Below are 15,909 nucleotides of genomic sequence, written 5' to 3' on the forward strand. Positions count from 1 at the left end.
CCTCATGGTGTTCTCATAGAGATGATTCCAAGAGCCTAAGACCGTGACGGTCTTAAATGTTCCTCCACTAAGATAAAAGCAGTGAAAGCCTGATGCAAACTTTAAATCCTGCAACCCAACACCCTGGTGCCTACTGCACTAATATAAATATGATTAGCTATAACCTGAACGTCTATTTTTCCCTTTTATGACTTAAGGAAGGTCATAAACACAGTTCAGAGTTGTCAAGCCCTGTTGTTAAGATGCTAACTGTTGACTATAGTGGAGGAAGTTGTAAAGCTCCTGAAGAGTTATTTGCCGGAGCCAGTGCTCTGTTCGAGCAGCCTCTAGTTCGTACACAGGTGTGCAGGGTCTACAAGTTTCCCTCTGTCTTCCAGGTGACAGGTACTCCAGGAAGCTTGGGGCCAAGCCTGAGACACCACGGTTTCTTCAAAGGTTGGAACTTTGTCCAAACCTCTTCGACACCCCATAACTATTCCTCACTGACCTTTGGGAATGAGAAATCTCAAGCAAACAGAAGTGCTGGGGAGATTTCTCTGCTCCATCCCTAGTCACAATAAGAAACTACAGGAGGGCCGGCCCCTCCTGACCTTATCCCAGCCCTTCTGCTTCCAGGTTTAGCATAAAAACTAATCTTATCAAAACAGGTCAACCTTCTGGGAGGCACCCTCTATAGAAGGGAGGTGAGGTAAGGTGACGTGTCCCTGAGTTCCCCAGCCTGGGAACAATATATGGTCTGCTTCCTACACACACCAGTCCTTGCCCGGGTGAATAGTACAGAAATCAGGAGGCAGCGCTAGGGAGGGGAGTAAAAAAATTGTATTAATGAAGGGACTCATGATAGTCTTTGGGTCCTGCACATCAAACTGAGTAATATTAATTTATGGAAATCTGATATTTAGGAAACTAGGTTCTACCAAAGACAAGAGGGAGAATGCAGGGCTTGTTTTAGAAACTGAAAAACATTTACCAACATTACTTGGTATTTTTAGAACATGCTCTGCCCAGCATCTTTACTCAGATTTAGCAAATAAATGATATTTAACAACAGTAGCTACCACATTTTATGTGCAAAGTACTTGATGGAACACACTACATTACTTTTACTGCTTACATTACATTTACTGTTGTAACTTTCACAGCAATCCAGAAATGTAGATGCTATTATGCCCATTTTACAGTTGAGGAAATGCTTTCACAGAGGAATAGCTTGCTTAGTCATTCTGCAAGAGCTAAAACTAGCATATGCCTACCCAAGGGACAGTAAGTTATACTTGTTTGAAAATCAATAAGACAAATAGCATGGGGAATTTGGTCACAAGCATGTTTTAAAATAAAGAAAAAAAAAACATAGCAGTGTTGTAGATCAAAATGTCAAATTCAAAGGAAGAAAAAGATAACTGTGTTTGGGGTGGGCAGAGAATGTTTCATTGTGCTGAGACGTGAAAGGTGGGCAGAGTTTGGTCTGACGAAGAGAAAGGGTAAGAACCTTAGAGTGCACAGGGATGATGAAGGCAGAGCAGAGGCAGGACTTTGGGGCACATGGTGTTGTTCAGTCTGGTAGCTGGAGTCTGTATTACACGCTATGGAGAAGAAGTTTAGAGATGTTCATGGGTCTAGAAAAAAGGAGAGACTTTGAGAGTTAGCTGACAGAATCTGTGTTTTTCCTTATAGACAACTGGAAAGCTCTAAGGTTTTTTGGTCGAGCTCAGACAGTCGGATACAGAATGAATTAAGTGAAGGAATCTATTTACAGTCATTTTAGTGGTTGAGGGATGAAGTTCTTCATGGGTGGGAGAAGGAGGGAAAAGAATGAAAGAGGGGGAAGGGGCAACACTAAGGAAGAACTGCCTGGACTTGCTCTCAGGATCAACGAAGACCTGGTTTTGAATCCTGCTTCAACAATTCACCTGGCCAGGTAAACACTTACTATATTGCCATGCACTGTGCTAGTCATTCATTCATTGCACGGGTATGTTCTGAGTGTCTTCTACACGTCAAACACCATTTTAGGCACTAGAGGTATAGCTACACAAGACAGAAAATAGCCTGTTCTGTCCTTAATTTTTTGAGACAAAACTCATTGTTATCACCATTTTGCAGATGAAAAGATCAAAGTTTTGAGAGGTTAAATAACCACCAAAAGTCACATGAAAGATAAGTGGCTGAGCCATAGTCCTCTGGATTCTAAAACCTATGCACCAAACCCCCAGGCTGTTAGAGCAGGGTGCAGGTAACCAACCTTTCCTGAGTTGCAGTGGTTCTTCTATAAAATGGGGATATAGAGCTTTCTCTTAACATATGGCAGGTTCGTATGTGGATTTATTTATTCATTCATTATTGGTGGCTAATTAGACTAGAGAATCTCAAAGAGATTCCCAAACCTCCTTTAAATAAGGTTGACCCGACTCCAGGGATATTAGAGAGAGACAGGGCCCTGCTCACAGTAAGGATTTCACTCCCTGTGTTTTGGCAAGGGCCACATTTGGAAGAAGTGAAAACAAAGCAGGTATATTCCTTCCCTTCAACTCAAGTTCTGAAGTCTTCTTGATTCTCCCAGGAGTCAAGGGAAAAGAATTGTCACTGTATACATTTGCTTTATTCTGCAACTCTGAAAACAGTGCCATGTACACAAGGATATCTTTATTATAATTATGGGTTTGGAGAGTTTAGTAAGAAGTCACTTTTCTTAGGCTAGACTCTGAGAAGAAGACAAGCAAGAAACTTCATGATTTGGGTAAGGATGTTGAAGTAGGCATTCCCTGTGGGTAATACCACCTTCCTCACAGATTATATTTGTGAGAAGGTAGCCTGGGGAGGGGCCAGGAAATGGCACACAATCCCTGCACTTAAGACTTGCCACTGAGCTCACTTTTGTAAGAAGGGAAATGCATTAAGAAAAGAAAGCCAAGTTAATTGTGTTACCTTGTGGAGACTACCACCCATCAGAACAGGTACAGAGAGAGCTTGTTAACATGGGAGACATTCTATTTTTAAACACAAAAGAAGGAGGAGGTCCTGGGAAAGGGACCTCTGTTTGAGCAATGTGCATCACTCAACAAGGTGGGTGGAAGACACCTGTCCCAAGTAAAGCACAAGGACTTGGAGATTAGAAATCATTCCATATAATTTTTAAAGTCATTTAATTCATATTGATTAAGCCTTTTTTTATGATCCTGGCTAGGTGCTGGAGATTCAAGGACAGATTCACATATGGCAAAAGTGAATGTGTTCCTTGTTTACTGATACTAGTAGAGAGGTGGCCTTGGCTTCTTATGTAACAATTCTGAACCTTACATTCTCATTTATAAAATGTGGACAATAATGACACTACTTCACAGGGTTATTATGAGGGTTAAATTGGATAATCTATATACATCAACAAAGCTAGTGGCTAGTAGACAGTGTGTTCAGTAAATTTTACCTGCTATTAGCAGTCACTGCTAGATGCTATGATAGACTGATGGGTAATACAGAAATGCATGCTGTCCTCTAGGGGCTAAAAGTCTATCACACTTACTAATTTTCCAAAGAAACCATGATAGAAGAGAGTTATAGGGTATGGTTATCATCCAAGGGAACAATGGTCAAGTTAAGCTGGGAGAGCCTGAAAAGCTTTCATTAAGTAGGCAGATTGGGCAGCGACACAGGGATGCAAGAAAGGGGACTTCAGGCAGGCAGGTCATTGGGCTAAACAACAGTGTGCAAGGCCAGGACTATCTAGGCATGTGCTGGGATGTAGGAGTGCCAAGGCTGAAAAGGAAGCTGGAGGCCAAATCACGAAGCCTCTCACAACATTTGGCCTTTTGATAAATACTCTAAAGTGACTCTCAAGCACCAGGCACTGCGTGAAGTACTATAAGAGAACAAAGAAGGAAAGGACTTTGCTTCAAAAGCCACTTACAAATAATCCTTGCCCAGGGCAATGGGTCCTTAGTACCACAGCAGAGGAATAAACAGTATGGTGGTCATGTTCCTGCCCCAGACTGACCCAGAGAGCAAGTTAATTTACCTCTTTGGGGCTCGCCTTCCTCATCTTGAGCTGGGGATGTTCGTTCTTCCCTGCCTACCTCACCTGAGAACAGGAAAGAGAGCTGAGAATACTAGGAGGAGGCAATGATGGGAAGGCACCAAGGGAATTGTAAAGCACCAATGACATAAAAGACTGTGAGAAAGTAATGATGACGTTGACATCCATGACGGTAAAGATGATGATTGTGATGATAAAGAAGCTGGAGAAGATGGTGGTAAATAAGATGAAAACAATATGGATCGTCATGACGATTCATCATGATTCATTCAACCACTGAACAAATATATGCTGAGAGCTGACTATCTGTGAGACACTGCTTTAGCATTATGTGTACGATAATAGACAAAACAAAGTCCCTGCCTTAATTTTATTGGGAGGAAAACTAGAAATAGATGAATAGTCATATAATTATTAGAGTTTAGGACAGCAAGAAAAAAAGTAGAGTGAAGGGATACAAGATGATGAGAGGTGGCGATGACAAAGGTGAGAATGCTACTGGTAACAGCTGAAATCTCCCAGCAAAATTCAAAAACTGTGCAAGACTTCATTCAGTTCAGTGGTCCAACCTTTGTCACTCTGGCTGGTACTCAGTGGCACACATGTGGTGCTGTGGCATTTATGTAGGCTCTGAGTTGGGTGCCTGGAGGCTGACATGCAGAAGAAAAGAGCTTATGGTTGAGATTTCTCTAAGCCTATTCTGAGCCCAAATGACCCAACAGTCTAGGCAAACAAAGACTCTGGTTGTTCCTTTCATAGAAAACATGTTCCTGAAGCTAGTCTACCCTACCCCCAAGAGTGATTTCTGTGTAAGTTTCAGGAGTCTGGCACATACCAGGTTGGCAACATCAATTTTCCCCATAAGAAAAATAACATTGTCATAATTGTCTTTGGCTTTAAGCTTATGTCATTGTCCTGAGGGAAACGAAGTTGAAGGTGGGTGGAGAAAGGCTATTAAAACCCTGGGTTCTTTCTGCACATACAAAGAGCATACAATGACTCCATTTGCCCTGACTTTGGCAGCAAGGATCTGAATCAGCTTAGGCAAACCCTGAAGTGAACACCTGAACATCACACCAGCAGAAAACATTGAAGCAGAGGGACTACAGGGAAGCCTGGATACAATTAGCACATTCTGTAACAGTGTACAATTTGGTGCATGTCAGAGAAAAGGCCCCATTGGACTCTGGAAGGTCACCAAAAGCAGGGCCCATGTTTTTGTTTTGTTTTGTTTTGTTTTTTGTGGTACGCGGGCCTCTCACTGTTGTGGCCTCTCCCGTTGCGGAGCACAGGCTCCGGATGCGCAGGCTCAGCGGCCATGGCTCACGGGCCCAGCCGCTCCGCGGCCTGTGGGATCTTCCCGGACCGGGGCACGAACCTGTGTCCCCTGCATCGGCAGGCGGACTGTCAACCACTGCGCCACCAGGGAAGCCGCAGGGCCCATGTTTTATTCACATTTATATCTCTTGCCTTTTAGTCCAGTATCTGGCAAAGTAAATCAGCAAACATTTAGTTGTTTGAAGGTGGGACAGAATGAAGGAGAGAATGAGTAAGTAAGTGGGAGAATAAATTAACAGAAACTGGTGTGGAGCAGGAGAAGACACAGGCAAATGTGGAATCCAGTCCAGGCATCATCTTTACCACCTGGAAGAGCCTGGACGTGGTCTTGACCTTGAGCTTCATTTTCCTCATCTGGGCAATGAAGATAATTATCATATCTACCTTAGAGAGCTATTGTGAGGATTATGAAATAACATACAGCATATAAAGTTCCTAAAGCAGTGTCTGGAATGTAGATGTGCTCCACAAATGGCCAGTGTTAACAATCACACGAGTTATCATGCTCATGGTCATTATCAGGAAAGCAGTATTTTTCAGAACCAGAAGAAGAATGCATAATGTTAGACATATTTTAGTAAAATAGCTAATCACATCATCAACACTTAACAAGGGCTTAGGTCTATTTACATTGTGTATCAGTCTCACCATCCCTGAAATATAAAGAAGCACACATATATTTATTGATCAATTAATATGTTTAAGGTGTTAGGTGATATGGGGTGACACAAAGAATTATAAAATGTGGGCTCTATCCTTAAGTTTTTTTTTTTTTTTTTAACTACTGAGAGAGGTAGAGAGATAGACATAAAAAAAAAAAAACAAGACAAAACAAAACAATGACACCAAGCAATCTAAACTAAGTATGGTTAAGGGATCAGAGACAGCAAGGACTACTCAGAGGTAGAGAGAAAGTATAGCTCAATCCCACCTTCCTAAGAAGCAGATGTTCTTAAACTGGATGATGGGTAAACAAAGCAATGAAAATGAAAATTAATAAGAAACATTTCAATCTTAAAAAAAAACCCAGAAATTATAAAATATTCTAAAGAAGATTTAGATCACAGAGAAATGAGCACTGCAGTTATAGACTTTTAGAGAATAGCTACCATAAAAACTCTACATATCAAATTTATGAAATGTGGTCAAAGCTGCACTCAAAGGAAATTACATTGTCATAAATGCTTTCATTTTTAGATGTCAAAAAGTAAATATACAGGAAATAATCATTAAAATCAAGAGGTTAGGAAATTAACAAAATATTCTTAAGTAGGAGAAAAGAATGAAAAAGATGAAAGCAGAAATAAATGAATTAGAAAGCAAAGAAAAAATTATTAACAAACCAGAGGTGATTCTAGAAAATAATCACACATCTTAGAAATGTGTATATCTTGGAGAAAAAAGAGAGAATAAGAGTGTGCGTTGCAATGTTCACTGCAGCACTATTTACAATAACCAGACATGGAAGCAACCTAAGTGTCCATCAACAGATGAATGGATAAAGAAGATGTGGCACATATTTACAATGATGTGGCACATATATATTCAGCCATAAAAAGAAATGAAATTGAGTTATTTGTAGTGAGGTGGATGGACCTAGAGTCTGTTATACAGAGTAAAGTAAGTCAGAAAGAGAAAAACAAATACCGTATGCTAACACAGATATATGGAATCTAAAAAAGAAAAAAAAAAAAAGGTTCTGATGAACTTAGGGTTAGGACAGGAATAAAGACGCAGACGTAGAGAATGGACTTGAGGACACGGGGAGGGGGAAGGGTAAACTGGGGTGAAGTGAGAGAGTAGCAATGACATGCATACACTACCAACTGTAAAAGAGATAGCTAGTGGGAAGCAGTCGCATAGCACAGGGAGATCAGCTGGGTGCTCTGTGACCGCCTAGAGGGGTGGGATAGGGAGCGTGGGAGGGAGACGCAAGAGGGAGGAGATGTGGGTATATATGTATACATATAGCTGATTCACTTTGTTATACAGCATAAACTAACACAACATTGGAAACAATTATACTCCAATAAAGATGTTTAAAAAAAAAGAGTGTGTGTTGGTGGGGGGGTATCTTCCTTTAGAAATGAATGAGTTCATAACATGTAGGAAAATTAAAAATTTTGGAATTGAATAAAATTGATAAAGTTTGTAGAGGATATAAATGATCAAAATTTACTTAAGAATTAGAAAAAAAATTGGAGAATAAGCAAGGATTCCTTCTTTTCCCCCTCCTCAATTTCAAAATACAACTTCTGTGATATGTAATGGACCCAGATGAATTTTATATGAATCCTTCAAGGAGCAGACAATACCCATGTTACTTAACTCTTCCATAAAAAGAAAAAAATTCTCTATTTTTTTGAAGCTACAAAAGCAAGAAGAATGAAGTTTTGTGGTGTGGGAAAGAGGGTTTGAAGCTCCTTTCCTTTTACCTATCTCTATCTAATTGTAAAACTCAAGAGAACTCTGAAAAACTATTGGAATTAGCAAAAGAGCTTAATAAAATGACCAGTTACAAACAACATACAGAACTATTATCTTTCTTTATAACCAATAAAATAGTGCCATTTGCAGCAACATGAATGGACCTAGAGGTTATCATACTAAGTGAAGTAAGTCAGACAGAGAAAGACAAATATCATATGATATCACTTATAAGTGGAACTTAAAAAAAATGATACAAATGAACTTGTTTACAAAACAGAAATAGACTCACAGACAGAAAACACCCTAAATTAACCCTAAATTAATTTATAGATTTTAATGCATATAAATCAAAATCCCAACATGGTTGTTTTTGAATTGTCAAAATGATTATGACATTCATCTGAAAAAGACAAATAGATTAGAATAGCCATGAAAATTCTGACAAAGAAAAATGACAAGGTACTTGATATATTTATTTATTTTAATATATTGGTGTTAAATTTTACTGTGTTAGTATTTAAATATACTTTAACACTAGAATAAGTTTTTAAGTGCTTGAAAAGATACTAAACTAACATGATAATTATGGATGCCTCTAGATGGGGGTGACTGTTTGCTTTAATTTTCTTCTCTGTAATTTCTTCATATTTTCTAAATTTTCAATGGTGGGCATGTATTACTCTTATTATCAGAATAGAACTTAATGTTATTTTTTAAAGGATCTATAGAATTCAGATAGAGAAGGGAAGCAGTCTATGAAGAAATAGATGAGGTATAAATATTAGCTCTATTCAATTATATGGAATTTACACTCTTAATTTGAATGTGTTTTATGTTTTTTATTTTTTATTTTTTTTGTATGTTTTTAAATTCCTCCTCTCATAGCTCCTTAAGGGATTTTTTTTTTTCTGTTTCAATTTACTGCTGTATCTTCAGCATCTAGAAGAGCATCTGGCCCATATTATGTACTTAATAATTGTTTGATGACTATTAAATGAATAAATATTAGGTGTGGTTGATGTCTTAGTTCAGACTCCCCCCCAAAACAGAGTCTGAGACAAGGATTTAGATACAGGTAGTTTAACTGGGAGCTAAGCCCAAAAAGCAAGAGTAAGGGAGTAGGTAAAGTGAAATAGAAAAGTAAGGCCAATCTAAGGATGCATTACCTACATTATCTAAAGTACACATGTAAGTAACAGAGGCCCAATACCCCTGTACCCACTAGGAAACATACAGAAATTTACACTCAAAGGATGGGAGGCTGGACCATTTGTTTACCAGCTTCCATCCCAATGATTGAGGTTTGCCCTGAGGGCATTGATTTCTCTTCACTGTAAAGAAAAAAGAAGAAGAAGAAAAGAAAGAAGAAGAAAGAAAAGAAAATTGAGTGACCTGTGCTGAGGCAAGACACAGTCATGATGAGGTCAGACTTAGTTCTCAGGAACTGTTCATAATAGCAGAGGCTAAAATCAGAGGTGGATCAAGGGGTGGACTTGAGGTACCAGAGGTGTCTGTCACATTTGATGAAGAATATAATGATGCCATATTGCAAAGGTCTTGAGTTTCAGGTGAGACAAGTTGGCCTCTACTCTGTGGAAAAGGGAAGGAGAACTCATGGAGGAAAACAAACTCATGCTAGTACCACTCAGAGAGCCACAAGGAGAGAAAAGCCAAAACAGACGGAGCAATGATGCTTTCTTTTACAACCAAATGGTTAACTACACTCTGGGTAGAGAGATCACATGCTCTAATCTTGAATTGTGGGATTAAATAGCCACATTATAAAATTCATATCCTGAATTAGAGAGTGGCTGTGTTTGGAGTAGAATAGACTCTGAAGCTCTGAGAATTTCCCTTGTGGTCATTGTTCCCCATAGCAGTTCTTCTCTACTCATTCTGCTAATTGACTTTAGCCCCTAACAGTGACATCCTACCCCTCTAGATAAACCTGAATCACCCAACAAAAGGGCACATGTAATCTGTATTTCCCCCTCTTCTTGAACCATTTTTTGGCCCAACGATTCCAAAAACAGGCTAAACTTTACTTATTCTTCTTGTTAAAGCTCTTAAAAAATGATGTACCTTTCTCTTTTAAATGATACTGTTCTTTGGAACCTTCTTGTGCCATTTTGAATAAAGGTGTATCCTAACCTTGCTCTGGTTGATTTTCCTCCAAAAGGTTTAGAGCAATCAATTGGACCAGGACTGAGCTTCTGCTCAGCCTTGGCTACTTAGAATAGAGTCTCGAAGACCCTTTGATGTTTCATCTTCCTGGAGCCCCATAGTTGGTCCACTGTGTGAGCCCTGCTCTTGGTGAACAAGCACCCTTATCCCTTTGCATTGAAGTACTACCTACGCTGTTATTTTTAGTTTTTATTGTCTTTGGTATTGTCCTCTTGATTTGATTTGTCTCACTGCTCAGGGCTCTCATGGATTAAGTAGGGGTTGGATTCCCAGAGCCTGGTGATATGTCTCTTGTCTGTTCTCAACAAACAAACCTCTTTGTCATCTGGCTTCTGCAGTTCTGCCAGGATCTTACTGAAGACAGTTTTCATCTTCAGTGACCCCTCTGGAGAACTTATGATATTCATGAGAAAATCCATTTTCATGGCACCTGAGAATCAGAGTTCAAAGATTCCAAATAATCAATGATGAGTAATTTTTTTTATTGGTATAAAGAGGCATTTGAAAGACAGGAAAATTCTAAAATTACTCCCCTTAAGGACTCCTTAGAGAAGACTAAAATATACAGAATATAAAAATCTGAACATGGCTTCCCTGGTGGCGCAGTGGTTGAGAGTCCACCTGCCGATGCAGGGGACACGGGTTCGTGCCCCGGTCCGGGAAGATCCCACATGCCGGGGAGCGGCTGGGCCCATAAGCCATGGTCTCTGAGCCTGCGCATCTGGAGCCTCTGCTCCGCAACGGGAGAGGCCACAACAGTGAGAGGCCCGCATACCGCAAAAAAAAAAAAAAAAAAAAAAAAAAAAAATCTGAACATAAACTCTCCTCTTCCCAGTACCCAACTCCAAATTGGCCTCCCTCTTGTTGCCCTGTACATCAACCATCTTCCCCTATCCCTTGCTCTTTTCCTTTTATTATTCCTGAACCTTCACCAGACCCTTTACACTTCCTTTCACACCCTTCTCACTGGACAATATATGTTCATTGTGTCTTCCATTTACAGATGGAGATGAAGATCAGCATTTTTGCTCTTACAGTTTTAACTTGATGTAATCAAGATTCGATTTTTGCATAATCTAGTTAAGAGTTTTCCAAACTCTTAGAGAGAAAACAGTTCAATGAAGAATTTAGAATTTTCCTATGATCTTATAATCCTGGACTCCCTGACCACTATCAATTCGCTCACTGCCTTGTGAGACCTAAAGACACTGAAACTGGGTTAGAAACTGCAAAATGTATTGATTATGGAATAATTAGCAGCTATCCCTGAGGGCTTTCCTGCTAAAATTTACTAGTTAACAATCCAGCCTTATAAACAGAAAACGAATAAATCAATCTCTAATTTCAGAAACTGCTTACAGATCATCTACAGGGAATACTATAGTTTTGATAGGGACAAAGATGTCCCAATTGCACTATCTACTTTCACTGTTGATGTTCTTAAATTAGAGGTGGCACATTTAGGTAGAAAACAGAAGACAGAAGGACAGTTTTCCAACCTCCTGAATCAACAGGGCTTGCTGAGCACTTTGATGATATTTGACTCAGAAAAAAAGTAAAATTACAGACCAAAATAATATCTCTTTACATTAAGCAATTAGGTAAACCCAAGACCAAGGGCACCCCTGTATCTGATATAGAGTAAGACATTGGCCAATACAGTAAGGAAAGTAGACATTGGAAGAATAATTCCCACCTTAGCTGGAAGGATCAAATCTCAAAACTTTGTCTGACAGCCCTCTGAAAAAGTAGCCTCTCAATTCTTACCACGGAAGGGAAAAATTTCCATGCATTTTCAAAAGCAGAAGTTTCTATTTCTATATGATTCTAAGCTACACTCTTTACTACAAACTTTTCTGCCTGTTGGAATCTCAAGTACCCCTTAGACAACCTTTTGTCTCAGCCACTCTTGTCCCTCTGGGTTCTTTTGCCAATCAACACACTCTGCTGCTTAATGATCCCACTCTGCTGGATCAGTTGGGATGAGACCTTCTTTCTAAAAGGGGTGCTGCTATTAAATATGGACCAATGGCTTCTTTCTGGAATACCCAGAAGGAGAAGAATCCCCAGCCTATAATTTAATGATTACACAAATTGATTACTCACTATCAACATCTCAGACCTTAAGTCTTTTCCTGAAAGCTTCTGGGTCAAAGAGATCAGACGTGGGACACATTAGGGAGGCTGAGCCCTTAAATTATCAATCTAGCAATGCTCTTACCAAAACTGTCCCAAGACCCAATAAAAAGGGAGGGTATGGAATGACTGCAGGGCATCATATCTGCATTCTTCCAGAAAGGATTCATTATCCCCTGTACCTGTCCTTGGAATACCTCTGTTCTACCTGCCTAAGGGACAGAGGGGCATGGCCACTGCTCTGTTTAGGATTTAAGGATCATTAACAAGTCTGTGCCTCTTCACTTTCCTGCAACCCCAAACCTTAATACCTTAATACCATCATGTTCTCAATCCTCAAGATAGCTGCTTACCTTACATTGGAATAGCTATGCTCTGTATTCTTAGTATACCCTTGCACCCAGACTTGCAGTATCTATTTGCATTTACTTGGGAAAATCACTAATACGTATAAACAGTTTGCCCCAGTGGTTTACAAAGTACCCTCTTACTCCTTAAAATTATTTAACCATAGCTTTAGAAGCATCCAAATCATCCAGGATTCTGTTCTTAAATAATATGTGTATGATCTGTTACATTTCCAAATAAAGTTTTGCAGAATTGATTCCTCATGTGCTGACAGCATTAGCATTTGAGGGACACAAAGTCTCCAAGGATTATCTTCAATTTTGTCATACGCAAGTACACTGTCCAGGCTATGACATAACGTAAAATAGAAAGACTCTTTCCTCTCAAAGACTGTAAGCCATCTGTGACTTTCCTGGGCCAATTACCAGCAAATGACTTAAAGAATACTTTGGTGACATATGCTAAGCAGGTATATGTCACCAATGTATACAACAGTATACATTGATTTTGTATCTTGCAATCTTGCTGAATTTATTAGTTATTATGTTTTTTAGTGCATTCCATCGGACTTCCTACATATAAGATCATATCATCTGGAAATAGAGATAACTCTACTTCTTTCTTTCCAATATAGATGACTTTTATTTCTTTTCCTTGCCTAATTTCCCTGGCTAGAACCTCTAGTACAATGTTGAACAGAAGTGTCTAGAGTAAACATCTGTCTTATTCCTGACCTTAGAGTAAAAGCATTCACTTTTAACCATCAATTATATTGTTCTACCAAACATTATAGGTCTAGTAAAATGTCACATGAAGAACATTGAAGCCATCTATGTGCTTAGCTAGGGAAAGTGGTGTAATTAGTAAAAATCAATCACTGATACGAGCTTTAGTGTGCTCTCCAACCATGCACTTTGAATGACATATAAACTCCTTCACCATCTTTAGCAGAGAAAATGAATTTGGCTAAACAGGTATACAATTTAAGGGTAAAGTGAAGAGCTGAAGTTGAGTGTGGAAAGAGATGGAGAACGTGAGGGGGGATGAGTTTTATCTTAGGTGGCAGACTCAAATTTCTAAGAGCAGAAGGTTGATGCTTCAGTGCCAAGGGTAAGATAGTGTGCCTAAGAGTAATATCAGAGAGGCTTCCTTAGATGACCAAGGATTTTCATAGTCCATGGACCCCAATGTAAACCACTGGCTGCGTTGACTCTACTTACTTCATACACTGAGAGATCAAAAGAGGGGGCTGCAATTACAATTAAAATCCTCCGATAATTGAAGACTGTACCATGAAAGAGGAGTTAGATTTACTCTGGAGCCTTCAGAAGGCAGATCAGAAATAGCTTACTGAAATTAACATGAAATGGAATTAGTCAATGTAAAAAAAAGGGGGTGGGGTAATAATGCTGGTCAAAAAATGAAATTGAACACACCATGATGGCAAGAAACAACATTTCTGGGAATATTTCTCCAGAAACCAGATGCTTACCTCTAGAGAATAATAGGGAGGGGGATTCCTGCAAGCAGTAGACATAGAACCAAACATTCCACATGGTCCCTTCCAACTCTGAGATTGTAGGATTCTAGAAAGAGCTAACCTGTGGACTCAATACCACTCTGTAAGTAGGAAATCTGAGTTCTTGGCTCAATTCTACTAACAAACTAGCTGTATGACCGTGACCGAATTACTTGTTCTTTATGAACTGCAGCTCCTTTATCTGCAAAATGCACCTTCAGGGTTGCAAGAAATAATCATTATTTAAATTGCCTTTTGGTTTAAAAAAACTGCTAAGATTGAAATGGAGATTTAGAGTGATCTAGAGCAGCAGTATTCAAATTAGCCTAGATGAAGACTTTCTCAGGGGTATAGTGCAGTGCTGTCCTAGAATCAGCTTCTACCGGCTCATGAGAGCTGATTGTACATCTTTTTCTAACTCCGCAGTTCAGTGATATCAGATGCGTATCATGGGAATATTTACAACATGGAACTCAGCAAACAGTATAAATCTGAGCTTTTCTGTTTCGGAGAGAGTAGGCTTATCAGAACAACCTTGGTTACCAGGCAGGTATAGTCTTATGGAAATCAATCTTCATATTAAAGATTGACTGATAAAGTGGTTAAGGTGGTGGTGGTGTTTCTTTCTCTCCCAACTTTACAAAAGGAAAGCACATCTCACACTATCCTAATTCTCACTGAGAAGCATTGTCTTAGGGAGTAGAAAACTCCAGGGCACTAAACAAAGACACACTTTGAAATGCTGTTATTAGTTTTGAGAAAGTGAATGACTAATGATTTAGAAATCAATCATTTGTAAAACAAGCAGTTTCTAATTTGTTTTCAATAAAATTGAAGGGCGATTTAATCTGAGCTGTCAATAAATAGATGATTAACAATAATTTTTAATGATAAAACCCTATGGTTTTAGTGTGTAATTCAGAAGGTATTCAAAGAATTGAGTGGCATTGTTACATTCTTAAATATAACTTGTCATTGTTTACATTTTAAAGACAAAAAGAGAGAAATAAAATTAATGGTGAATCCCAACTCATTCTAACAATAAGTGATATTTGTTTAAAATACATAATCTAATCTAAAATCCCTTTCATCTCATTAAGAAATATTTATTATAAAATTTTAGTTTTTAATATTTTCCAGAATTTAATATATTTGTGGTTTTGATTAAATATAAAATAAGTTTTAATGATATCGCACACACAAAAAAGTTAATAATACTTAGCGCCTTATGCTCACAAGCAATAAAAATTACATATCCATTTATATACAATATTTTTGATGCAGAAAAGCATAATAGGGTTTTCTATAAAACAGTTTCAAGCTTAAAATACATTACATTAGGATAAAATTCTGTGTGGGAAGTGGAGTGGAAATGTGAGTTCAGAGAGAATAGGAGCTCATGTAAAATTTGCTACTGTTAAAATTTGCTACTGTGTGTGTGTGTGTGTGTGTGTGTTTTAAACTAAAGATAGTGAATTGTTCAGGTGTTTAGATTCCTCTAGATATATTTAAAAGAAGAAGGTAACAATTATTTTAAAATGTTCGTATTTACTGCACATTGGAAATGATATCCTTGGCACTTTAGCGAGTGAGATGGGGGATGGGCATGTCTGTCCCCCTCCCATAATAAATCATACAGCATAAGGGAGCATGATCCAAGCCATCCCTACGAACTTAGTGACACTTCTTTCTGCCACTATATCACTGGGTACAGGGGAGTCTCTCAATGAATCCTGGACTGATAGACCAGTCTAGCTAAGGACCTCAGAGAGAGGAAGTCCTCATTTCAAAACACAGTTGGAATACTCAGTGGCTGCAGGCAATAATGCCAGCCAGCCAGGAAGTTCTTGTCTTCACTCTGCTGCAACCTGGCAGGAGGAAGTCTCGAGCAACACAAGAAGCAACAATTCAGATGATGCAGTAT

This window comes from Hyperoodon ampullatus (assembly GCF_949752795.1).
Source record: "Hyperoodon ampullatus genome assembly, chromosome: 1".
Classification (NCBI taxonomy): domain Eukaryota; kingdom Metazoa; phylum Chordata; class Mammalia; order Artiodactyla; family Ziphiidae; genus Hyperoodon; species Hyperoodon ampullatus.